This window comes from Protopterus annectens, chromosome 8.part0, assembly GCF_019279795.1.
Source record: "Protopterus annectens isolate FY-2018-M chromosome 8.part0, PAN1.0, whole genome shotgun sequence".
NCBI lineage: Eukaryota > Metazoa > Chordata > Ceratodontiformes > Protopteridae > Protopterus > Protopterus annectens.
Genome location: NC_056741.1, coordinates 1,683,865,835 through 1,683,892,873, shown reverse-complemented (window position 1 = coordinate 1,683,892,873; position 27,039 = coordinate 1,683,865,835).

The following is a 27,039-nucleotide window of genomic DNA, read 5'->3' as shown; positions in this document are numbered from 1 at the left end:
TTTTGGAAAGGCACTATTGATGAGCTAGAAGCCTTTGTTGACTACTTACAGTCCACAACCTATTTTCTTAGGTTCACCCTCCAATACTCTAAAGCACACATAAATTTTTTGGATGTTAACCTATATGTTGATTCACAAGGTATTATCAAATCTAGACTTCATAGGAAGGAATGCTGGAGGAATAGTATACTGGAATTTAGCAGCATGCATCCCAGGCATGTCTATCCAGGTATACTGAAAGGACAATTTACTAGATTATCTAGAATTACTCAAGACCTGGAGGATTTAGAAGACGAAGCTAACAGTATGGCAAGGATCTTCTTAGCCAGAGGTTATGACAAGAAAATGGTGGAAGAAGCAAGAGTGGGGATTTTACCTCCAAATACAACATCTGTTATTCAGTCAAACATACACACTCTTAGTCACACAGAAGCATCCCTTAGGTCTGAGATCCAGGATAATGTGAATAGCACAGACCTTAAAAGTTACAATTCAGGAAGATTTCATAGACAAGGAAGATATAACAAGAACAGAATACCCTATGTCATGAAATATTCTAATGATAATGAACAGATTAGGAGAATAATTTATAAACATTGGAACATCCTTACAGTTACAGAAGAAATTAGAAATTTAGTGGGAATGAAACCCTCTTTTGTTTTTCGCACTTGTAATAATCTCAAAGTGATATTCTCCAGGAATTACCACAAAGCAGAATTTTTGTCTCAACACATGACACCAGGCACTTTTCCTTGCACTAAGTGTAATATGTGCAAACATATAACTACCACACAGCATTATAGACACGCACATGGTGTCTTTGAATTCAAACCTAAGAGACACTATGATTGTAATAGTAGCAATTTAGTTTATATGGCTAATTGCTTGTACTGTCCTGCGTTCTATATTGGCTTAACTACTAGAAGGTTAAAAGATCGTATATACAACCATAGTTATGACATACGCAAGAACAAAGACACCAATGCACTAGCCAGACATATAGGAGAATATCCTACACATGAATTTAAGTTTAGGGTATTACAAACGTTAGGAAAAAGCAATAGAATGGGTGACAATTCTAACCATTTAGCTAAGTTAGAATTGAAGTGGATTCTTAAGACAGGAGCGCACATGGACCCAGGTATCAACAACTTTATTTCATTGAAACCCATCCTATGCGATAGGTAAGCATTAAAACAGTTCTTTTTGCAGAATTACCTTCAACTGCTAGGTAGTTTTATAGTAACTTTTACTTGTAATTTAGCAAAATAACACAGCTTATGATGCTCAGCAATTTTGTATAAATATGCTTAGAACAAGTTTTTTCAGAAGGGTCAGAACACTCGGTCTTAGTTTTGGCAGGGCTTAGCTTCCGTAATTAACACAGCGTGTTTCTGACTCTCAAGATTTTCTACACTGACTTCTTGGTCGACTGAGAGTCAGTTTTCTGACAGCACAGCCTGACTAGTGATAGAGTGTCTGCAGACACATAAAACTCCAGTTATTAGTTTGATAATAGGCAAAGAGCACTTTAAAGGTTTTCTCCAATCCTAGTTTTTTACTAATTTCACCAACAAAGGTTGGAGCACTCAGTTTTGGTTGGATGGGGCTCGCGAGCACCATAATGATAGTTTACTTGGGACCTTTATGCGTCTTTTCGGAGTCCTTGAATGGATCCAATTGTTGAGGTTTCGGTGGAATAACATTGAGATGGCCTCAATAAGAATTTGGGTTTGGTATGCGAGTTTGACACCATAGTGAATGGTTTTGATGCTTGTAGCGTCAGTTGTGGGCTTGGAGAGCCCTCTTTTATTTTATTGGCTTCGCACAGCGGGCTCTTTACATTATAGCTCCCTCTTGTCATGATTGCTAGTGAGGAACCGAGAGTTTCGAGACTTCTCAATCCAGGCTATTTTCTGTATGTTTCTCAATGTCACTTAATTGTTTACGCCTACATATAATACGTTAATATTTAAGTTTTAAAATAGTTGCACAAAGGGACTTAAATCAGACGGAGCAAGCAAAATATACATGGCGTAGCTGCCAGCATGTGCAGAATTTAAGTCCATGTATTTATTTATAAGCTTTTATTACTGCAACATTGCAGCTTTAAGACAATCACGCCAGATGAAATTTGGTTATTTTGTTTTATTATCAGAATGAGATGTTTTAGATTTTATAAACAGAATAGTTTTTAACTTGGAAGCTTATTAATAACATTGATTAGTTGTTCTTTTTTAAACACACTATTTCCATGCAGCCTAAGCAAGTAGCGGCACTTAGTTTATTATTGCACACCAGAACCCAGTCGGCTCAGAGCATAACTGGGTTGAAAAGCATGGTTGATTAGACAGCTTCGGCATGTTTGATGACTTACTAATGCGACTAAGATTTATAAGGAAATTTCATAACTTGCGTTCAATGTATATATTATAGAATTGCAGCATACATTTTTATTTTTTAGCAGCATTTAGATGTGAGCTACGAAAGGTACTAATGGATAGTATAATCAAACTTCGCACTCATTATGGAGCATTAATAATTCAATTCTAAATAAATGAGAGAACTGTTTATTTTTTATGGATGCAAGTGAATTGAGATTATTCCGATGAGAAGATTTACCCATTTGTTTTTTAATTGATAAAAGCTTTTAAGCCTACAACAACAGTCCGCATTTAAGTTGATGCAATATTGTTATGATTTGCAGGTTTGGAAGGATTAATATGTTTGCTTTTTGTAGTATGCCTGTGGTTGGGGGTGTGTCTGGAGTAAGTAAGCTTAGGATTACGCCTATGTTGGTTTTAGAATGAAGTTTTGAAGAACAGCCCTTGTATAAATTGTCAATTATTTTTAATTGAAGAAGAGCCAGTATTGGTTATTGTTTAATTTAAAAAGCAAGCAATTCTTGTTACAAAATGAGATCTGAGGAAGCGTGCATTGTCAGCACGCGAAAGCGCTTATCTTTTATTTTTATGTTGCATTGAATAAAGCTGAATTGGAACTTCTCGTGGTGTGTCCTCAGGTTTTATCATTCTGAGAATCTTGGTTTCGTACGTTGCCAGAGGACACTTTGGAGAGCGGAGATATTATTATTTTTTACTAAGCTACTAAATTAGTTAGAACTCCCTCAGCTGTTGCACTATAAAAAAACTAACCTTTACTCACAAACTCCTGCATCAACCTGATAAAAGCCCTGCTTTCAAACATCTTATGCAACCATACATCACCTCTAGAGCCCACCATTCCAGTGATGAACTCCTTTTAGAAAGCTAACAACTTAGCTGGTGAATCTCTTTTCTGATACATCATTCCTAAAATATGGAATAAACTGCCTGACTCTATTTCCTTTTAACTACTCCATAGCACAAGTCAAAAAACTTCTCACTGGTCACTTAATAAATACCTGGCTCTGCCCTTGCAGCCCTCCTGGATAACTATGTATTTCTGATGCCATTTAACTTGATGATGTGTTGTAAATTCATCAGTATTTGGTCAAAGGAAGTCTTGTATGCTAGACACCAGTCAGTTCTTAGCAGTCTGTTGGATAGTTCAGTTCTGTATACTTAACCACACCTCCTCAGTTAGTATGAATATACTATACTTGTTTATCTCATTTCTATTGTAACTTCCCTTCCTCTTTATCTATCTGTAAATACTGACATATCTCATGTTGATAATGTGACCTTTGAAGCACTGTTTGTACAATTCCTAAATTTGTATGATATTTTAATTTCCTTTTATTATTGTTCATGTTTAGGTTTTACAATGTATGTCTTCAATTTTAGCTTTTAAAATGTATGTCTTTGTTATTCTTGGAGCTTTTCTCCCTGGGCCTCTGCTGAAAAAGGACATGTGTTCAGTCAGACTTTCGCAGTAAACAAATGTAAAATAAATAAATAAATAAACTGCAGATACTTTTGTTTTATTTTTTTAAAGATTGTATAATTATTGTTCTTAAAATGTTTTGCAATAATTTGGAGCTTTTCTACCAGAGCCTCCTCTGAAAGTGGGCTTCTACTCAGTCAGACTTTTCCAGTGATCAAATGTCAATAAATAAATAAATATAACTCTAACATTCAACTCTCACACAAGACCAAGTCTTAAGAGTGCTAGCAAAAGCCAAAAACATTGCAGTGATGGGTCCTGACAATATTCCTGGATGCATCTTAAATATCATGAAGCACAATTTAGCCACACCCATAACAATATTGTTCAATCTCAGTCTCCATGCAAGTTTTGTACCAAGTGAATGGAGAACAGCTACAACCATTCCTCTGCATAAGAGAAGATCATCCAGAGACCCAAGCAATTACAGACCCATAAGTCTGACCAGCCTCATATGCAAAGCCAGGAAAGACTTATTATGGAGCTAATCAATAAGGATATAGGGAAGCTCCAAACACTGAACCCATCTCAGTTTGGATTCATCAAGGGCAGGTCATGCTTACTTAATTTGGTGGACTTTTTTGAAAAGCAATGGGTTAAGACAAGACAGTATACACAGCATACCTCAATCTAGCCAAAGCTTTTGACACAATTTCCCACTTAGGCATAGTAGAAAAATGAAATAAAACAGAAACAAACTCCTGTATCACCTGCTGTATTGCGAACTGGCTCATAGATAGGATGCAGGAAATCACAATAGTGGAAGTTGTCTCCTAGAAGAGACCATTCAACAATGAAGACCCCCCCCCCCCATGGTTCAGTGCTGAGACCCTTACTGTTTGGCATCTACTTTTCTGAAGTACAAGTCAATAGCAAATGTATCTGGCTGACTAGGTCTGCAGATGACTGCAATCTAGAAGAAGCTGTCCTGCACAAGGGTTTGCCCCAAATAGAAAATTGATCCCAAAATCATTCAAACTAAATGCCAAAAAATGCATTATTGCATCCTTTGGGAAATCATTTACCCCAGAGAACCAGCACTCTGACAATATGCCCCTAAGACTTGACCAAGTTGTTTGAGATTTGGTAACTTGTATGGGCAGTGACCTAACTTTGTCCAACATCCATTGTCATAAGAAAGTGTTTCTATATTGCACAGCTTATAAAAAAGGGATTGTGTTTAGATCAATGGTTGACATTACCCCCTTTACTCAGCCGTTGTCAGATCAGTCACTGAGCATAATGCTCCCTTTAGCATCTATCTGTCCAGACACATACAACAACTGGAACACCAACAGAGATACCTTACTAAAAAGATACAATGTCTAAACAACATGTCCTACAGAGTCATGTCACTATACATGATATCCAACAGACTGCTAAGAGCTGACTGGTGTCTAGCATACAAGACTTCCTTTGACCAAATACTGATGAATTTACAACACGTCATCAAGTTAAATGGCATCAGAAATACTCAGTCTCAGAATCTAAACCTCCTCAGCAACTTCAACAGAACAGATTGAAGGGACAGGTATATCTCGCAGAGGATACCATTTCTCTGGAACAGAATCCCCATCCACACAAAACAAAGCTCATCCCAGTCCATATTCAAGCACAACATGGATCTGTGGATGGAAGACAGAAAGTGTGCCCCATGACTGCTTCCTGTCCTACTAATGGACATAGGCAGCTCTCAAATGCTTTATCTCATGCATGGGTCCATTCAGATTATCTATGGTATGATTCACATTTATTATCATCCAGAATAATATATATTCTCAACAATGGGATGGATAAGGTCAATCGCTAATCCAAATAGTATAGGTTAATTTGAGACCAAAAAGGAAAACTGGTTAGACTTAACATAACCTGCAAGGGTGGCTAGCTTAGTACTTACCTATGAACCTATGAGCCTATAATATTTTCCCTTTTTTTTCATTTCATTAATGCTGCAAATAATTTCTGACTATAAACTTAACAATATTAAACATATAATTTTATAAAAGCCAGATACTGAAGATGTAGGCAAGTGACTATTGAGAGCAACTCAAAAACAAAGCTAAACAGGGAAAATGCAAATAATCTTATTATACTGCTGATTGGTTATTTTAAATGAAAATAATTTCCTTAAATCTAAATATTCAAAACAGCCCAGCTAAAATAGATTAGTTTTGTGAAGGCATCAGAATAATCCAAATTTAATGTGCATAAATGAAATGCATATGTTCCATTCAATTTACTCAATTTCTTATGTGCCATAAGGAACATAAGAAACTGAGTAAACTGAATAACCAAACGGTTGTAACTGTTTCACATATTAGCAATTTGAGCAGGATGTAGACTGGAGTTGGGCAAAGGATAAACTGACAGCTTTGATCTTCTGATGAGACTGGTAACTACAATACCTGCACTTAAATAGTACATGTAGCATTTCATGTGTCAGCAAGACAGAACAAGCTAGGAGTAGTACTAAAGTAAGGGGGCAGGGCTTGTAGTTATATATCAAAAGCACTGACATTCACTCAAATGTGATATGTTCATACAGAGGAAAAACAATGACAGACATAGTTTTTAGTTTTAATAAATATTGTGATCATGTGCACAGCAGACATATTAAAACAGTGATGATGACTAAGCATTAACATACCATTTTCAGAAAATCATTGCACATATCATCAGCAATATTGGAAAGAATATTCAGAAATTCAGAAATATGAAGTTGACACACAGTAAGAACCAGGGAAACTGAAGCATATCACTGATGTGACTATTGGTTCACTTGCTCAGAGGTTCATACAAGCCAAACTGATCGACCCTAGTCACTGGAAATCCAGTTATTGGTTAACTCTATCATTAAGTGCAAAAGGGAAGGTCCTGATGATGAACTTGACAAGATTGTTTTTAAAGAGAGTGAGTGATTACTCTGTTAGACATGGAGTGGGAGCACATTCCATAGGTATGGGAGTCTATGGGAGAGAGGTTTATTCTCCCAATGGGTTCTGTTAATATTTTGGTATAGATTTAGGTCAATGGAGTGACTTTTTGTTTTTTGTTTTCAGTTAAATATATAATAGATCAAGCAGGATAAGGTCCTTCAGAACCTTAAAGGCCAAGCAGAGAAGAACAAAAGGGCTTTCAGTCACTCAGAATAACTCAAGAATGATAATTTTCTTTGTTAGGAATCTTTTTTTCAAGTTGGGCAATATGCTTGAATAGATACATGACAAAGAGGATATTATATTCAATGCCCCTTGCAATATCATAGATTTTTGTTGTTTTCCATAGTTTGACTTTTTGGAAAGTCGATTATATGTCCTCAACCATATAAAGGTCAACTTTCCATTGAGTTGATCTTCTTGAATGGGATCCTATAAAACACAACTTAAACTTCTCCTATCAAATCAATGGATCTGCTCCTGTACATCTCCAGGATAAATGCCACTATTATCTTCAGCTTGCCATATCAACATGGGCTGTATATTAATATTTTTTTAACTGCAGGGCAGTATATGCACTGTAATATCATCAGTATGCATAGATTGTCAGGTTTTATCTAATAATACTTGTTACTGAAAAGATTTTCTCAAAATCTAGGACAGATGAAAATAAGATAAAGTTAGAGCAGCCTAAAGAAAGGAAGGAGATGATGAGGCACAAGGAAGATAAAGGAGATGACATGATAAGAGTGCAGCTGTGATAATAATACATTATATGTTCTGCATCAGACAGTTATGGCACAATTCATACACCTATATTAGTACTGGCTTAATCAGGGCTGGTGCAGATGCAGATCCATTTATCTATCAGACATTGTTTCAACTGTCATTCAAAGTCTTTCAGATTGCAGTGTGTTCTTACGTGGAGTTTGGTTTTTCTAGTTATTAGTAATGCAGTGTTAATACAGCACGATATATTGTTGTTAGGTTTAGTTATGGAGATTAATATATTTTTTCAGTGGAGCATAGAGATCTCTTAGTAGTCTAAGGTTGAATGGTACACTGTAGAGATGGGGATTTTTCAGGGTTGTGCAGTAGTTTTTAATTAACTGTGAGTACAATAGAGAATGAGTACAATAGAGAATCATTTATTTTGAGCCAGTTTAGTTGTTTTTAGAGAGAGACAGTGATGTGATTTGAATTGTTGGTTGGTTGTGAATTTGGCTGCTTTATTGCAGCACTGTTCTAGTTTGGCTATGTTTTGTCTAGCAGTCAGTATGGTAGGGTTTTACTCTGTAGAGGCAGCCTAGCTTTTGATGCGTCTTTTTTATGGCTTGCTGAAGGTGGAGATCAAATTTCAGGTGATTATCTATAATCACACCTAACAGTCTGGTGTGGAATACCAGCTCCATATTAGTCTTGATGAATGATAATATATATTAAAGGTAGTATTTTGGGATGAGAGAGCTGGGGATGAACAGTAGTCATTTAGTGTTTTTGCATTCAGAAGGAACTGTGAATTGTTGAAGGAGGATTTCTAGATAAATGTTTGAACCACATGTTAGTGTCCTAGCAACATATATTAGAGTGGAGTCATTGACATATTTATTTTACTAAGGTGACCTCTATGGCTGCTGTGTTTAAGTAATGGATAAAAAAAAGTTAAACATTAGTGGTCGTAGGATGAAACTATGTGGGATTCCAATGGCTATAAAATGGAAAGAGGAGAAACCATCATGCCATTTTACTGCTTGAGACTTATTAGTGTTGTAACTAAAAAAACAGTTAAGTGAGGATAATGGTAGTCCATAGAAAGTTTAGTTAGGATAATTTGATTATTGACTGTGCTGAATGCCTTGGATAGATCCAGAAATAGGGCTGAAATTAGAAGACCTGAATTTCTATTGTGATTTATATCTGTAAACCTTAGAGGGTAGTGGCTGTACAGTGATTGTCTGAAACCATTCTGTGATGGAGGAAGAGAGGAGGTTATGAGAAGTAATATATGTAGTAAGCTGAGAGTGAGTATATCTTTCCAAAATTTTAGATAAGGACGAGATATTGGAGATTGGTCTATAGGTTGCAAGCTCAGTTAATGAGTCACCTTTATGGAGAGGTATTATACAGGATTTTTTTTCCATTAGGTATAGACATATTTTTTTTTCGATAGAACAGTTTATTGGAAGATGCAACAGGACATGCAAGGGTATCTGCAGTGAGTTTAGGCATTAAGATGGAAGTTGGTCAGGGCAGTGGCTATTTTCTTAAGGGGCAGAAGTATTTTTTAATTTAGATGCTGGAACTGGTGGGAGTGTGAAGGTCAGTTGTGGCTTCAATGATTGGAGTGGGATGGTTTGATTTGAAGTAGTTTTGTTTTGTAGGTGGAAGGTTACTGTATTTCTAAAATGTGAGTTAAACAGTGAAGCAATGTTTTGGAGTTATTGATTAGGGATGCACAGGGATGAGTTGATTTTCTAGGACTGAGCAATTTATTTGATTTCCCGAAGCTTTTTGAATTATTTAATGATGAATTTGGGGTGTCATTATAATAAGCTTTTTTGTCCTTTTTAAGCACTGTTTGCTATAGCTCCTTAACTGTCTAAATTGTTCAAAGGATGTTTCAGACCTGTTTTTTAGCCATTACTTCCAGGCCTTATTTCCTTATTTCTAAGTTGCATGAGTTGCTTTATTTTATTTTTTTTATTTTATTTTAGTTACTTGAGAAGCTGGGTGGTTTTTAACTAATTTGGTTCTTAATGGTGCTTGTGCTGCCAGAATATTTAGAAATATTATACCAACTCATTCACTTTGGAGCAGCTCAGAAAATGGTGTCTGCTTACTTCTACCATCCAAACAACAGTGCAGCCTGAGCTCATTTTCAGAGAATCCATTTGTAATACCATACAGAAAACAAATGTTCATAATCTTTAACCATAACAGCTAGGCCAAAAATGTAAATGCGAAAGTTGCTCAGCAAACACTGACATTTCCAACAGTATAAACGTTGATAGTGTATATCTAAGTCATTATTAAATATTTGGAAAGGAATGCTGATATGCATATGTTTACCTTTTTGGTAAAAGAAACCATAATATCTTGGTGAATGTTCCATGCAGACCAATACAATTTGTAATTAATTTGTATGTATGAATGTCAGCTTTAAAATGACACCTTAACCATTACTGTGTGATGGTGATAAGTAAACAACGCATGATATCTCATCACCTGTAACAGAGGCTACATATCAGTGTACAAGCTCTGTGGCTCAATGTCAGCTTCAGAACTATTTATTTAGTTATTTTATTTTACATTTGTTGAATGGGATAATCTGACTGGATGCATGTCCATTTTCAGCAGAGACCCGGGGAGAAAAGCTCCAAACACAACATACAGAAAAAAAAATACAGGAAAAATCATAATATCAATACACGTTGCAAACAGCTTACAGACTATGTTCAGTCAAGCAAGTTATACATTCGATCATTCTTAAACTTATATAAGTATCTAAACTAACAATTATGTCACAGCTTGTATGTAGTACAAAGTACTGTTTGGCACACAATTATAGAAAGGAGCTAGTCAGGATTAGAACAAGGATATAACCACTGTGTGTTAAAATGTTGTCTGAGACTTTTTGTGAACTGAGTTGGTGAGCATACTAGAGTAAGGTTGGCAGGAAGGGAGTTTCAAGTTTTGCCAAAAGAGTTGTCAAACAGGGAGTCCCCAGCTGAGTTACTGGTTTTGAATGTTTGAACCAGCAGTCTGTTAGATGAGCAAAGTGGCCTGAGGTTACTCTAGGGGTTAATGTTTTTAAGTGCAGGTGTATTTTCAGGTTGGTTGAGTACTTTATATGCCAATATAAGCTGGTTGTATTGAAGTAGACTAAGTAAATCAAGCCACCCTAAAGACATGCTGAGAGCTGGCCAACAGATTTTTCTGGAAAAGATAGTGCAGGAGTTGTTTATGGATGCAGTTCTCCATAATTTTAGCCAGCAGTGACAGAATAGCTATGGGTCTGAAGTTTGACAGTTCAATGGAGCTACCTCCTTCATGCAGTGGTATAACATGGGATATTTTCTATATGGAAGGGATGGTAGCTTCAGATACGGTTCTACTGATTAAGATGGAGGTGGAGTATGCTATGGCATCTACAGCTTTTTGTAGATACTCTGCAGGGAGGAGATCAGCAGATAGGGTGGTTGGCTTTATTTTTTTAATTAGGACACGGATAAGTGATATAGGTACTGGTTGAAAGCTAAAGGAGAGTTGGGTACTGGATATAGCGGCAGTTCAGTTAGAGCAACTGGGAGTTAGCTGACTAGTTAGGGACTGGATGGTCTCTGTGAAGAAACTATTAAATGTGTTGGCAACATCCTCCGGGGTTTCATGGTTGGAAGATGAAGGGGTTAGAGTTGTGGTTTGACCTGGGTGAAGAAGTTTGTTTATTCTTGCCCAGAATGTTTGAGGTTTGTTTTGGTGTTTCTGTTGAACATGGCAGCAAAAAATGTTTTTGTCTAATGTAACACATTTCTTTGTGTCATTCCTTAATTGCCGATATCTTAGTTGATCTAGTGGAGTCTTTGTGACACACCAATTGGCCCATGCCTTGTTTCTAAGTAAGATTTTTAATTTGGTATATTGTGAAAGCCATGGTGCAATTTTTGTTTGGTTTTACTAGAGCAAGCAGGAGCATGACAGCCCAGGATGGCAAGGAAATTGGTATTAAAGTATGCTACAGCTTCATCCACTAGTAACTGTTTTAGGACTGACCAATTACATAATTTGAGTTCATTTTGGAAATTGGTGAGGTTAAAGTCCCTGTTGTTTCTTATAGTTTTTTAGATGCATTGGTGGGAGTTATCAGCCTTGTACTTAATTATGTAGGTAAGAAAGTGGTCGCTTAGCTCTTCAGGGAGGGTCCCTGACTTGTACATATGGGGATGGTTAAGGATAAGTATCCAGTCTAGGATACATTCTTTGTTATTGGGTTTGCCAATCCTGGTGGGGGAGGATATGATTTATGTAAACCCATGAAGGTTTACATGCATTGTAAGCGATTCTGAGGAGCAGGTGTTCCAGTCAACATTGAAGTCCCCAAGAACAATGGTTTCTTGAGGATAGGTACTGGATAACCAATGGAGGATGTCTTCTAGTGTGTTTGTGTTATTACCTGGGGGAATGTAGCCAGAGAGTATGTTAATACATTTGTTTTTGTTAATTTGCAGTTTGGTTATAAGAATGGGGGTGGTTATTGATAAGTATCCAGTACTTTCTTTGTTATTGGGTTTGCCAATACTGGTGGGAGAGGATATGATTTGTGTAAACCCATGTAGGTTTACATGGGTTGTAAGAGATTCTCAGTAACAGGTGTTCCAGTCAACAGTGAAGTCCCCGAGAACAATGGTTTCTTGAGGATAGGTACTGGATAACCAATGGAGGATATCATCTAGTGTGTTTGTGTTATTACCTAGGGGAATGTAGCCACAGATTATTTTAATACATTTGTTTTTGTTAATCTGCAGTTTGGTTATAAGAATTTCTGCATTATTAAACTGGGGTGGTTGTAAGGAGTCCTTAGTAACATTCAGTGTAGTTTTGTAAAGTATAGCTATCCCACCACCTCTCCTAGTATGATGGTCTAATCTGAGTATGTTGCACCCTGGTGGTAATACCTCATTATCTGCAGTTGCTGGTTTTAGCCAAGTTTCTGTTAGACATAATATATCAGGGAGTGAACTGCCTAAAGAGCATGTAGGGTATGGACCTTATTATTTGTGCTTCTAATATTTAAGTGGCAGACCAGGAATGAATTTGGGATCTATTTGAAGGTATTATGTTGGGGGCATTAGTAGTTTGGGGGCTAAAGTCAGCAGGTGAGGATGGGCCAGGGTGAGGGTGGATGTCTCCATCCATTGTGAGGTTGTGTTTTAAGCTAACTATGAGTTTTAGGATTTTGATTATCAGCTTTTGATAGTGTTTGTTTTTGGGGCTGATATATCTGGATCTAATAGCTTGGTAGTTTTTAGGGGTTAAGGATTTAGGTCTGAGGGGAATTGTGAAGTTTTCCTTGTTTGATGCTATTGGGTGGTAGTTTGGGTCTTTGGTTAATAGAATCCTAGGTAATGTTGATTTTCATAGATGCTGAGGAGATATGAAATGAGCAGTGACGGTAGGAGACAGAGTAATAGCTAGAGATAGTTATATATGGTAATATGCATCATGTGTGTCATTACCATACTCCCTTGCAAAGATAAGGGCATAATAATGAGAAATATAACAAATGTATAATTTTCATAATCCTACAAGACTAAACAAACTGTGATATATGTACATGTGTACAGCATACAGATACAGTTCTTTTATCATGTTTAAGGACTAATACTGTCTTCAAAATGAGGTATTACTTAGCACATTGACATGCTCCCTAGCAAAGTTATTTACCAAAATATGAAAAAAAGAATAATTTCCATAACCTAAGTCCTAAACAAACTGTGAATCTGAAGATGAGTACAACATACAGACACAGTTCTTTTGCCATGTTATAAGTGCTATTACTGTCTTCAAAATTAGGTATTACATAGCACAATGACATGCTCCCTAGGAAAGTTATTTACCAAAATATGAAAAAAAAAAAACGTTCATAACCTAAGTTGTCAGAAAAATATGTATTAATGTGTGTATGCTTAATGCTAATTAGAAGCTAAATAAGTTAACACATTTTTCATTCTATTTTATATGCACTGTTTTATATATAGTTGAGTTTCATATGAGACTGAAAAGATGCTTTTTGAAACTGCAGTGTGCTTTCTGAAACTTGCAAGATGCCCTCTGACCTAGTAATTGCTAGCACAGCAATATTCATGTTTATGCCTTTTGGAAATGTACTTGAGAAGCAGGTGCTTATCTGTTAGGTCAGGAGAGAATGAATGAACAATGCTATATCCTGTAAATGTAATGATCTTAAACAATCAGCTCTGTTCAAAGTATGAGAACATGTGCAGCTGCAGAAGCTTAGAGATAGTGTAGACAAAGGATTGTTAGAGAAATGAACTGCTTGCTTTGTGCTTGAATTAGCCACAGTAACTTGAATGGTAACATTGCATTTATCTAACCGGTGGTAGCCAAGGCCACGTTGTTTTCCTTAGGAAGTTTCTCACAAAAATTGATAAATCAGCAGAATTTTATGAAAGCAATTATTAGTAAATGATGATGACAAGACTTGTGATTCACTACGTCAGCTTGGTAGGCAATGTATTATTAGAAAGTGTATAAAAATGTAAGTATTTCCTGTTTCTAGTTAGACAAACTCTGTATTAGCACGTTTTTGTCTCCTTGCTGCAAGATTAAAGTGCCTTAACCTGAACCTACCGTGTTTTGATCATTTTTAAAGTATATTTTTCCTTTGACAGTTTGGTCCTTCAGACCGGAAAGTACCTCTCACTCTAGGCCTAGATCAGAATTGGGCCCGGTGGCATGTACCCATACGGAGAAGTGGCCACATAGGCTCTTCTGTTTTGAAAGACCTCCGACTGAATTGTCGTTCGAAAGAGGTCAGCCACTGTTTCTGATCTGGGATTGGAGGACGAGTCAACGTTCCAGTGGATCAATTCATGGAGGGTCAGGTAAGGAGGAATTTACCTTTTTTCCTGTTTTAGATCAGGGACTTGTTACAGTATTGTTTTGTCAGGGAGATTTGCATGCATAGATCAGGGACAAAAAGATTACTGTCTTGTCACAGATTAGGGAAACAGAATAGGTAGACAGTCAAGGGCGCCCGCAGGCAGGTGCAAGGGGGTGCACTTGCACCCCCCTGGAACGGGCGGGAGATTAATTTTCTTTTAATAACAAAAAAAAAAAAATTAAGGGAGTTCTTCTTTAAGAACGGTCCCTTAGCTTGCTGGTCCCCATAGACGCCGGAACCATAGAGTGAGGGGAAGGGAATGCTCCCTCCACTTTTACAGCTGAAAGACCTAATAGGCGGACCCATCTGTGCATTGCACGCTAACGTTAAATTTAAACACAAAGTGTGCGGAAATGGATTCCACATCAAGCCTGCTGCAGTAAGAAGAGATTTTCCCCCGAAGGCTCCATTTATGTGCTGGAAGGTGAGAGGTCCGTTTTATTTTTCAGCTGCTGAGAGGTCGGTTTTACTTTTAAAGTACTGAGAGGTCCGTTTTACTTTTAATCTGCTGAGAGGTCCATTTTACTTAAACTGCTGAGAGGTCTGTTTTACTTTTGACATGACGCGATTAGGATTATTTAACAGTTTCCTCTTAATTGACGAGTAAAGTAATATAGTTTGACTAAAGAATACTTTTAGTATGTTTCCGCATACATGAAGGGATTTGTGCGGTTATATCAATATTTTTGGGAAAGCTAAAGTTTTTATTTTGTCCGGCCAAGCATGGAGGCGTGTAATCTGTAGCAGTGCGCACTTGTATGCCTTATTCTCTCCGTACTAGTGAGTTATTTGTAATATTTTCATAGTTGACCACAGACAGAGTCTGAGAATAACAACTTAGTTTGTAAGCTTAAAAACAAGTGTAGATCTTGACCTGCGTATGCTACATGTAGTGGAGAGAATGTTTGGTATAGGAAGGGTGTCCTGTGAAAAAGGTAGTAGAAGTTGCTTTTTACTGGCCTTTCTGCTTACTAATAAGATCATACTTCTAAAGTGTACCTCATTATAAGGAACATTCATTTGGAGTCTTAACTCCATGTACCTCACTGTTCTACATTCTATTTGAAAGGGATTGTTGCAGATTCGTTGCCAAGAATTAACTGATATCTATAGTAAATGCTGAATCATTCAAAATAACATTTGCGTATAAAGGTACATTTTAATCATTTTGTGACTTTTTTATTTAAGTTGCTAGTACTCTTAAGTGTTCCACATTAGAAGGAATGTTTCCACATTTTGGAGATAAAAGGTTGGAGCTATGCTTATTAACTGGCCCTACCGAGTAAGGGAGAAAAGACTGTAATGACAGTGGTTATTGTAATGTGATTTTGGGAGGGAGCATGTATTGTCTTTTAGTGAAACAGGTGAGACAGTAAGGTTCCCATAGTTCAGCATCCTGTATTTCTCCACTCCAGAGTTTTGACACACCCTCATTTTGTCTCCTTTTGTCTGCTGAGGGTAGTTGTCTGAAACCAATTCCTTACCATTTTCCATAGTCTCCAATGTTTTTCCAAACTGGCTGACATGTTGTTTTCTTTTGTCTCAAAGTATTTTCTGTGTTCATGCTGTGTGTTGCTGTCTGTCTGAGGCAGCACTGGGGTATTGTTTAATAGGTTGTTATAGTGAAAACCAGTGCTTGCTGGTATAGAACTGGTAGAGCTAGACTTTGAAGTACTTGGTATTATGTTGCTGCTGTGCTCTTAATTAGCAAGTTTTTTTTGCTAGTTCATTAAACACTAGTGGTGTCTAGCTGTTTGGTAGCTTGTAAAATCAGTTGTTAATAAGTTTGTATGGCATAACACTCTGGTGATGTAAAGCTCCACAGGAACTTTTTTTCTTGGCTGTTTTTTTACAAACTTCATTCACTTTATTTGTGCTGTGTTATTAATTTAAAGATGGATAGTACCTGGTTATAAGTTTTTTTGAGTATATTTGAGACAAGAATATAATCTTACAGAAGTGCACCAGATCTAAATAGTTTTGGACTCGCTATTAACAAGGGTACAAATCAGCACCAGTATGATAGGTCCTTAGGGAACTACAAGGCTAGCTGCCCTTGTGGGCCATTTTAAACCTCTCAAGTTTCCTTTTCAGTGCTTGAATTAACTTATCAGTTTTGGTGTTTGGCCTTCTCAGTCCCATGGTTGAGTAATATATTACTTATAGTGAATAACTGGTTTCATACCATAGATAATTTGAGGGAACCATGCACGGATAAAACATTTGAGTTGCATCTGTGTCCATTAGTATAGGAGACAGTCCTGGAGTAAATTGTTTCCCTTCTATAGAACTAACAAGGGATTCTAATTTTTATTTGGATGTCATAATATACCTCTCGACCTCTTGGCACAAAAAAACTGACAGCCAAAAATGTGATGCAAAGCCCCCCAAATTAGGACAGATTTTAAAATTGCTGTCATAAACTTAAAAAGTTGCTAGAATAAAGGTGTTGGCATACATTTTTAGAAAAAATGAAGTCTGAAACTCAAGTGTCTGTCATTTAGTGAATTCAGTTCTCACTAACTTGCCACGAAAGTCCACAAAATCCCAAATTTTATGAGGACTAGATGAAAAATGAGGCAAAATCTGGACATTCTGCAAAAATGTGGACAGTTGAGAGGCAAGACTAATGTTTAGCTTGCATAATGAGGTTAAGGAAAACCATTTGCAGAGTAACCATACATGGCATGGTGGAAGGACAGATGTGCAGAGCAATGAACAGGAGATGGTGAAGCTAAGGTGCGTGTTTTTTTAAAATTGCATTACGGACTAATCAGATTGGCTTTAAATACTATGACTTGATTTTGCAGTGAACGGGTATGTGTGACTTTAGAAAATAGGCTATGCAGTTTCTTAATGGATGCAGGTGCTGGTGGGTTGGAGTTGATTCTGAATCCTGGGACAGTGACATTTGATGCTAAACAGTTATATTTCACAATTTCAGCAGTGGTGCACAGTTAGGAGAGTTTGTAGGCAAGATGCATATTTGGTCTGGAGACTTTTCAGAAGTTGATAAGCAGATCTGTGGTTGTCTAGTCCAGGACACACACTGCTCTTTTAAATTGGGCTACTTTCCCTATGTTGCGTCTCCAACAACATAAGCTTTCACCACTACATTTTCTCTGTAGATTTCTATTGAGTGTGAGAGAGATTGGAGCTGAATAGTTGGGCATTTCAGTGCTCTGGAAGTAAGGAGAAAACTGCCTTTTCAGACTGTGTGTATATTGACTGATATTGGTGGATTGTAATGGCAGACATTTGAGTGGCCTTTTATGGCTGAAATGTTCTGAATTGGGCAGTTTGTCATTATTGGTTTGTTTTTTTTTCATTGCTTAGTGGAAAAATTTTCAAAACTATAAATTTAAAACACACTAACAAGTGGTGCTTTATTATACAAGGGATATAATTCAATTTATATATTATAATTAATACAATCAGTAAGGAAAATCAAAGAATGTTTGCATGGGTCTAAAAAATGTGTGCAAGGGCCTATGGTTTGAAAACAGTCCAAAGGTAAACTTAACCTGCCACTGGCCAGATGCATTTTCTTTGAATGTGGGTTTCAATGCTGTTTCATTGAATGTGAGTTTCAAAAGTAGAGAAGCTTTAATGCCAAGTCTGTTTTCATTGTAAGACTATTGCTTTGTTTAGGTTTAGTAAACGTCTCAGTGTTTGGGCTATAATGTTTGAAATAAAAGTTGTAAATTAAATCCAACTGCCTGTAATCATTGTAGAACTAAAGCATAAAACAGTATGCACACAGATTTTAACAGTGTCTACAGTAAATGGGGAGAAATAGCCAAGTAATGGGACACTGGAATGGCCGTGTGGGCGGGGCTTGGGTGGGTGGACTTGGGTGGGGCTGTGTTGGCAGGGGGCGGGGTGAGCTATGTGGGTGGGGCTCTGGGTTTGCACCCCCCTGCAAAAAATCCTGCGGGCTCCCTTGTAGACAGTTATTCTAGATAAACTGTGAAAAGGTGTAAAATCGTGGTACCTCGTGATAAGAAGGGTTACTTAACAATTTTTAGCTTAGCTAAGGCAACATGGGAAATCAGTGCACGAAAAGTTCCCAAGACCCGCCCCTAACTGAAGATGCGAAATATATGCAATTACAGCGTGCCGATAATGTTAAGTATTATACAAAATGGGTTGATAAATACAAAATTAATGGAAATTTAGATAAATCTTCACTTACTAAACTCATCAGACAACTTAAAACAGATGCGAAAGGTCAGCTAAAAAAGCAACGGCAATTAGGAGTCCCTCAGGCACACAGGTGGCTTGAGGAAGCAAATCACAGGGAACAAAAGATTAAAAATTCAAAAGCAATGTTTTTAGATAAAGAAGATAATAACTTGGTAATAGCAACAGCCCCTCCTCTGCCCCCTCCACATCCCTTACCAGAATATGATGCGAGTGGACAAGCTGATCCACCTCCGCTATACCTAGCTGTTCCTGCAAAATCAAAACTGTTTGTCAGGGATCCTATCGAGACCAGGTCTCGAGCACACAACTTGAGAGGGGATATTGAATTATATGAAATAAATGGAAATTCACGAGCTATGAGTGAGGAAGAGATATGTCCACTCATAGAAGTACCAAATCCACAGGCAGGACAGGATCCGACTCTTCTAGTATATAGACCGTGGACACCGGAAGATATCCGGAAAGCCACAGAGGGAATTCCCCATCCGAAAGTTAATTTTAAAAAATTCTTAGAAGACTTACAGGGCATGAGGTTAAGTTACCATTTGAATGGAGAAGAAGTAGAAAAAGTAGTTAGACAAATTGTAGGTCTGGATTGGCACATAATCAGTGGCAACTGGAATCCCCGTGACGCAGAGCTAAGACCACTCCCACATAGTAATGCAATACTGGACAACAGAGTGAAAGGTCTAACGGACTGAATCTCTGAGAAATGGAAGCCTAGGGCTGATTGGACTTGCATTAATCAGTGCATACAACAAGAAGGTGAAACTGTTGATAGATATTATGCCAGATTATTAGAATGTTTTAATAACCATTGTGGAATGCAGGTACCTGAAGATCAAACACATGATTCCCCATATGAGCAACAGCTAAAGAATGCATTCTTAAAAGGCAGTATTGCTCCCATTAGCAGCTTTATTACAAAGCACATGGTAGATCATCATACAAGTAGATTACAGTCATTACCTGAATATGCAAGACATGCCGAAAGGCATTTTAATAGCAAAAAGAAAAAGAAAACTCAAGTATTTGCAGTAGAAGATGGGTCAGAAGTCTTTGTAGTACAAACTGGGAAGAAGGGTAAGAAAACTGCCCAGGGAAACAAACAATCTGATAAAAGATCAGAAGACTTTGAAGAGAGAAAGAAAAGGGGTGATGTTTTAAATGCGGAAAAAAAGGACATTTGGCAAGGGATTGCAGGCTAAATAAGAAGGTAACCACAGAAGATAAGGAGGGTGAGGAATGACTATATGATAGTCAAGAATCACTGGATAAAAACGAACAGGAAAAGACAAATGCAAATGTGGTAGCAAGGGTAGAGGATGTGACAGAAGGGATAGAGGATGTACATGAATTCATAAATGATAAAGAAAATGAAATTTTAGACTTAGCATTATTGAGCTTAGAGCTCTACTTAGCAGACACAAAACTGGAAGTTACGCTTCTGGTAGAGGGGATGGAAGTCAAATTTCTGTGTGACACAGGGGCTTCACGGACTCTGATACATCCTTCCAAACTACCAGAACATTCAGAATCACCAGACTACATACTAGTGAAAGCAGCTAATGGACAGCTGTATCGGGAGCCACTCTCCCACAACATAGCAATAACTGACCCTGTTTCAGGAATGACCCAGAAAAGCAAAATAGTTGTTTCTGCAAAATGCCCGATGAATCTCTTTGGCAGAGACTTAATGCAGATATTTGGCATAGCCGTAGTTCCAACTATGCATGGTATGGAAGCACAGCGACAAATGGATACTTTTGTAGTGCGACCGGAGGGTGAAACATATTATTGGTACAGCCAGGACTTAGTTATGACTGGTCCAGGGGCAGTAACTGAAGAACTGATGAATGTAGCCATCAGTAAATCCCCCTCCCTTGACACTGACAAACAGCATTTGTTGCATTGTACTTTATATTACTGTAACAGACCAGGACCTGATAAAGAATATGAGCAAGAGTTGTTTAAAAAACATGCTAATAGGTTAGTATTACGAAATGTGTACTGGGACACAGAAGGAAACAGTGTAGTAAGCTGTTCATTGCCCCAGGAATTCTTAGCACTTTACAAATCTAATCGATTACCACATGTAAGCTTAACTAAAGATAGAAATTTGAAGTGGGCAGACCTAGGAGAAAAAGTCACAAGGTGGGAAAAACAGACAGAGTTAGAACTCTCTGAACAGGGAGTACAGAAGCAGAAATTGAATTGGATAACACAGACACACCCAGCTGTGCACTCACAGGCAAGTGAGAATAGCTGAGTATTACTCTTACTGGAGGAAGAGGAAAAAGCCTTACGAGACATACCAGAGACTCTCTGGTCAACAGGGAAATCAGATGTAGGACTTATTCATACAGCAGGACCAGTTACTATTACGCCAAAATCAGCATTTAGACCTCAAAAAAGACAGTATCCCTTAAGAAAGGATGCAGAAATAGGAATCAAACCTATAATAGCAGCCTTACTTAAGGAAGGAGTCTTAATAGAATCTCCTGATTCACCATGTAATGCACCCTTATTTCCTGTTAGGAAAGCAAACGAGGAATGGCGTATGGTCCAAGATTTACAAGTTGTGAATGATGCAGTTATACCCAGGGCACCAATGGTGCCAGATCCACACACTTTATTGAATGATATGAAACCTTAACAGAAGTATTTTTCTGTGGTAGATATTAGCAATGCATTTTTCTCGATACCGATACACCCAGACAGCCAACATTGGTTTGCATTTACATTGCAGGGGAAACAGTATACATATACGAGACTACCACAGGGACATTGTGAAAGTCCAATGATATTCACACAAGAAATGGCAAGTAACCTGGTGGGATTTATCCCACCGAAAGATAGTCAGATTTTACTTTATGTAGATGACATTCTGCTGGCAGCCCCCACCCAGCAACAATGCACAGAGGATACCATAGCATTACTACAATTTTTAGCTACTCAAGGACACTAGGTAAACAAGAACAAACTGCAACTTTGGAGTAAACAGGTTAAATACCTGGGATATGTAATATCCAAAGAAGGCAGAATATTAGATGAAGACAGAAAAACAGCAATATTACAAGCACCTAGACCAACTACCAAGAAGGAAATGATGTCTTTCCTGGGAACTACTAACTTTTGTCAGAGTTGGATACCAAACTATGCTTTGGAGTCTGCTCCGTTAACTAATTTGATATTCAAAAAGCCGATGACAGCACAGGATTTATTACAGTGGACACCAGAAGCAGAATCAGCTTTCTGCAAACTGAAACAACTGATAGCTTCTTCCTTAGTTTTAGGATTACCAAACTATCATAAGCAATTTTTCCAAACTGTAGACTGTAAGCAAGGTTATATGACATCAGTGTTAACACAACAGCATGGGGACAAACAACGCCCCATAGTTTACTATTCATCAAAGTTAGACCCAGTGGCGCGATCCTTGCCCCACTGTGTACAAGCAGTAGTCACAGCTGCAATGGCAGTGCAGGCTTCAGCCTCAGTAGTATTGTTCCACCCTCTCACATTGAGAGTGCCTCATGCAGTCGAGATTATTTTACTGCATGAAAAAGTAGCATATCTTTCTCCTGCTAGACATCTTTCCTGTATGACTATACTGTTGAGCCAACCACATATGACAATTGAACGATGCACAACTTTGAATCCATCAACCTTGCTCCCAACCCCTGCAGATGGCAAACCACACTGCTGCCTGCAGGAGATTGAGCAAAAGACATTACCTAGAAAAGACCTTACAGATGTTCCCTTGGATGATGCCGAGGTGACATACTATGTGGACGGCTCGTGCAGAAGGGGTCCTACAGGACAGAATCTAGTGGGGTATGCAGTAGTTTCTGATACTGAGATTTTAGAAGCGAAGTCTTTACCACACAACTTATCTACACAAGCAGCAGAATTGATTGCCTTGATGAGGGCATGTACCTTAGCAAAAGGTAAGAAAGTAAATATTTTTACTGACAGTCAGTATGCTTTTTCTACTGTACATGTTTTTGCGCAGCAGTGGAAAAATAGAGGAATGATAACATCTACTGGTAAATCAATTAATCATGCGCAATTTATTTTAGATCTGTTAGACTCTATTCAGTTACCTCAGAAAGTAGCTATTTGCAAATGTGTAGCTCATACCAAGCAACAGGATAGAATTTCAAAAGGTAATGCGAGGGCTGATACAGCTGCAAAACAAGCAGCTTCAGCTTCAGAAGTTTTTTTTAAGCGAGGAATTACAACCATCTGAGATTTTAGATTTAGAAATGTTAAAAACAATGCAGACACTTACTACAAATGTAGAAAAACAAAAGTGGATAAAACGAGGAACAATCCTTGAGAAGGGACTGTACATCTCCAAAGAGAAGAAACCAATCTTACCATCTAACTTGTTTAGATATGCAGCTTTGTTGAGCCATGGGCAGAGCCATGTCTCAACAGGGGGGATGGTACACTTAGTGAATCGAGTGTTTACGACGTATGGATTTACTAATTACACAAAAAAATTTTGTGCAGCATGCCAGGTTTGTAACAAGCATCATGCACAAGGGGCATTGAAACCTAAGCAAGGGAGTTTCCCTATACCACTGTATCCATTTCATACTATTTGTATGGATTTTATAGAACTGAACAAATGCGAAAATAAGAAGTACTGCCTTGTCATTATAGATATGTTTTCCAAATGGGTGGAAGCTTTTCCAACAAAAAATCCAGATGCAGCTACTGTTGCAAAAGTCCTTGTTAAAGAAATCATTCCTAGATTTGGCATACCGGAAAAGATTTATAGTGACAATGGCACACACTTTGTAAATCAAACTATACAACAACTTAGTCACTATTTCGGGATATCGTTGAAAAACCATTGTGCATACCACCCCCAATCTGCAGGATTAGTAGAGAGGCATAATGGGGTGTTGAAGAGTAAACTTAGAAAATTGATTAGTGAAACACAAAAGAACTGGGTGCACTGTTTACCTCTGGCACTGTTGAGCATGAGAACTGTTCCAAATGCAAAAGGGTTAACTCCTTTTGAAGTTTTTTTTGGGAGGGCATATTATACACCTCAGTGGAAACCTCTCATGTCTGCAGAGCAGGATGCTGACAGTTCACTTGCAGGGTATGTGAGGCGATTTTTGAATAACAAACTTTTGCAGTTAAATTCTGTTTCAGATAAAGAGCAAATGAAATCGGAAGCAGCAGTAGCCCCAGGCACCTGGGTCTGGGTGAAGATAGTAAAGAGAAAAAACTGGAGTTCTCCGAAGTGGGAAGGGCCGTACCAGGTACTACTGTCGACACCCACTGCAGTCAAGATCACGGAGCGAGCATCCTGGATTCATTTGACACACTGTAAACTGGTTAAGAACTTTGAACTGGACAAAAACCTTGCTACTGTTGTACAACGAGAACAAAATGACCAGGTATAGAGCAAATAGAGACACTGAACAACCTCAGAAAACTTGCATGATTATTCTGGTAGCTATACTGATAACACTGTTCTTTTTGTTGTGGCCTTTCCTTTTTCCTACCACAAAAGTTGAACTGATTAAACGTGATGAACCAAACATAGACTGGCACCTGAACTTTAACACTTATCAGGCAATTACATGTGTGTATGCTGAGACTTTTAATGTTTCGAACTGCTGGATCTGCACAGCATACAGGGGGTTATTAATGACTGCTATTCCCCCTGGGGTCAATGAGACCTGGGAAAATCTGGTTTATGACACAGTATCTATTAAAGTATATGATAAGGTAGCACTGTATTTGCCTGTGACACAAAAGGGAATTGTATGTTTCTATAAGAATGACACAAGTCAAGTGGGTTGGAGTAAGTGTAATGTGACTGTACATTATAAATGTTATACTAAGGCAAACAACATGGGTGAAGCTTGTAGTACGAATTATGACTCATTTCTTGCGTCTATGCATAAGACTATTAACCAAGTGCAACGTAATCCTGAACTTTTTAAACAGTTATCCGTAATAGATAGGAAAATGTTTCATGCAGGGCAGTCATTTCATAACAAAGTAAATACTAAAGTAGAGGATTGTTATTTTGTGTGTGGTAAAAAAAGCATATAAATGGTTACCTGAGAATTGGTCCGGCAGTTGTTTTTTGGGGTACCTGGTCCCAGCCATATGACACACTGCAGTCTTGCCTCAGGGAAATATTCGAAATACCCAAGATGTGGCCAAGAAAGCTGTTAAAAAGCCTGAAAATCCAGTGGGACAGATCGAGGTGGGCTAGAAAGACCATCATACTGTGGGTACCAAATTGACGCACATGGACTTGAGTGATGCTGTTATATCATGGGCAGGCATATTGCCTGAATATGGCACAGTTAAATCAATTTGGGAGCTGTGAAAACTGTCTAAACTTCTCGAAGTAATGAGTAATGCAAATTTCTCTGCTCTTGAACTGATAACTGATGAAATGAATGCTATGAGAACTGTAGTGCTCCAGAACTGAATGGCTTTTGACTTCACCCTAGCGGCGAGGGGTGGTATGTGCGCTTTAATCAAAGAAGAATGCTGTGCGTATATACCAGATCATCAGCACAAAATTAATGACCACCTTGAGGTGATAAAGCAAGTGTCGTCCATGACCAAGCCAGGCCCAAACCTCCTGATGGACTTTTTCCAGAATTTGTTTGGGGGTGGGGTTCCATCCTAATGAACATCGTGATTGCCATTTGTGTGGGATTACTCCTGATAGGAGCTTGTGTTTGTTGTGGAATCCCCTGCATGAAAAAATTAATCAAAGAGTTTAAAGATATATCAGTTTCTGAGACTATGTATCAAAGTATTGAATTTGAAGAGCTGCTAGAATGTGAAACACTTTCATAAAGTTTTAAACTGAATGACTTTCTTAACTGCAAATCCTGAATGGAAGAGGTTAGGAAAAGAAGCAAACTATTTATTCTTTTTGAAAATAGAATTAAAAAGTATTAACAGGGGGTAAATGTCAGAAAAATATGTATTAATGTGTGCATGCTTAATGCTAATTAGAAGCTAAATAAGTTAATACGTTTTTCATTCTATTTTATATGCACTGTTTTATATATAGTTGAGTTTCATATGTGACTGAAAAGATGCTTTTTGAAACTGCAGTGTGCTTTCTGAAACTTGCAAGATGCCCTCCGACCTAGTAATTGCTAGCACAGCAATATTCATGTTTATGCCTTTTGGAAATGTACTTGAGAAGCAGGTGCTTATCTGCTAGGTCAGGAGAGAATGAATGAACAATGCTATATCCTGTAAATGTAATGATCTTAAACAGTTAGCTCTGTTCGAAGTATGAGAACATGTGCAGCTGCAGAAGCTTAGAGATAGTGTAGACAAAGGATTGTTAGAGAAATGAACTGCTTGTTCTGTGCTTGAATTAGCCATAGTACCTTGAATGGTAACATTGCATGTATCTAACCGGTGGTAGCCAAGGCCACGTTATTTTCCTTAGGAAGTTTCTCACAAAAATTGATAAATCAGCAGAATTTTATGAAAGCAATTATTAGTAAATGATGATGACAAGACTTGTGAGTCACTACGTCAGCTTGGTAGGCAATGTCTTATTAGAAAGTGTATAAAAATGTATTTCCTTTTTCTAGTTAGACAAACTCTGTATTAGCACATTTTTGTCTCCTTGCTGCAAGATTAAAGTGCCTTAACCTGAACCTACCATGTTTTGATAATTTTTAAAGTATATTTTCCTTTGACATAAGTCATAAACAATCTATCTGTACATGTGTACAGCATATCAATACAGTTCTTTTATCATTGTGTAAGTACGAATAGTGTCTACAAAATGAGGTGTTACTCAGCATGTTGGAATGTTCCCTACCATAGTTATTTACCAAAATATGAAATTGTATGCATGAATGTCAGCTTTAAAAAGAAACCTTAACCATTACTGTGTGATGCTCCTTTACTGAGATATTCACAGAAATATGAGTAATATATTTCTCATAATTGATAATTAATCAAAGCATGATATCTCATCATCTGTAACACACATAGACTACATATCAGTGTACAAGCTGTGTGGCTCAATGTCAGCTTCAGAACTATTTATTTAGTTATTTTATTTTACATTTGTTGACCGGGATAGTCTGACTGGATACATGACCATTTTCAGTGGAGGCCCGGGGAGAAAAGCTCCAAACACAACATACAGAACAAATAATACAGGAAAAATCATAATATCAACACACGTTGCAAACAGTTTACAGGCTCTGTTCAGTCAAGCAAGTTATACATTCAATCATTATTAAACTTATATAAGAGTCTAAACTAACAATTATGTCACAGCTTGTATGTAGCATAAAGTACTGT